A 1728-nucleotide genomic window follows, 5' to 3' on the forward strand; every position below is an offset into this window, starting at 1 on the left:
TCAAAGAACCAACTCTTAGTTTAGTATTTTCTATTTCCTGTTCTCTATTTCATTTATGTCTGCTCAAACCTTTATATATTCTTCTTTCTGTTAGCTTTGAGCTCCATTTATTTTTTTCTTTCTAGTCCCTCAAGGTGTAGAATTAAATTATTTGTGATTTTTCTTGCTTCTTAAAGTAGGTTTTTATTACCGTTAACATCGCTCTTTGTAATTCTTTTGGTGTATGCCACATGTTTTGGTATATTGTGTTTTCATTTTCATTTGTCTAAAGATACTTTTTTTAATTTTGTAATCAGAGAAGATACTTGATAAAATTTCAATCTTCTTGAAATTGTTTAGACTTGGACTAACATATGGTTTATCCTAGAAAACGTTCCCTGTGCATGTGGGAAGAATGTGCCTTCTGCTCTTGATGAACAAAATGTTCTGTATATGTCTGTTAGGTTCATATGGCATATAGCATTGTTCAAATCTACTGTTTCCTTATTGATTATCTGTCCGAATTACCTATCCATTGTTGAGAGTGGGGTATTAAAGTCCCCAACTATTATTTAATTATTTATGTCTCCTTTTAGCTCTGTTATTTTTTTGCTTTATGTCTTTAAATGCTCCTATGTTGGGCACATACATATTTATAATTACTATATAGTTTTTGTGTACTAACCCCTTTATCATTATATAATGGCCTTCTTTGTCTTTTCTTAAATATTTAGTTTAAAATTTATTTTGTCTTGGGGCGCCTGGGTGGCGCAGTCGGTTAAGCCTCCGACTTCAACCAGGTCACGATCTCGCGGTCCGTGAGTTCGAGCCCCGCGTCAGGCTCTGGGCTGATGGCTCAGAGCCTGGAGCCTGCTTCCAATTCTGTGTCTCCCTCTCTCTCTGCCCCTCCCCCGTTCATGCTCTGTCTCTCTCTGTCCCAAAAATAGGTGAACGTTGAAAAAAAAATAAAATTTATTTTGTCTAATAAAAGTATAGCTACTTTTGTGTTACCATTTGCTTGAATTTTTTTCATCTCTTCACTGCCAGTCTATGTATGTTTTTAAGGCTAAAGTGATTAGCTTGTAGGCAGCATACCACTGAATTTTGTTTTTCTACCCATTCAAACATTCTGTCTTTTGATTGGAGAATTTAATTTATTTTTATTTGAAGTAATTATTATCTGTTAATGCTTATTGCCATTTGTGATTTGCTTTCTGTTTTTTTCATATATCCATTGTTCTTTGTTTCTTATCCTGCTGTCTTTTGTGTGTCTGTTTTGATGTCTTATGGTACCAATACACTTTGACTTCTCTATCATGCTATTTTGTGTAATTACTACACATCGTCTTGTAGTACAATTTGTCTTATCATGAAGCTTATATAAAACATTTTAATATCACAACATCTTTTTTTAACTTAATAACAACTTAACTTCAATAGAATTCTTAAGTTTTATACTTTTATTTTTGTTCCTCCTCACATTTAAGCTTATTGGTGTTATAATTCATGTAATTTTATATTGTATAACTAATAACAGATTATTGTATTTATGGCTATTTTTACCACATTTGTTTTTTAACTTTGAAATTACAAAGTTGTAAATGCATTATGTACCACTATTACCATATTATGGAAACAAAATTTGACTATATTTTTGTCATTACCAGGGAGTCATACACTGCCTTCATTTGTTTTTATGCAGATGCAAAATAAGCACATTTTAAAATGTTTTACATCGACTATTTGCAG

Source organism: Prionailurus bengalensis, chromosome X (genome assembly GCF_016509475.1).
Source record: "Prionailurus bengalensis isolate Pbe53 chromosome X, Fcat_Pben_1.1_paternal_pri, whole genome shotgun sequence".
Taxonomy (NCBI): Eukaryota; Metazoa; Chordata; class Mammalia; order Carnivora; family Felidae; genus Prionailurus; species Prionailurus bengalensis.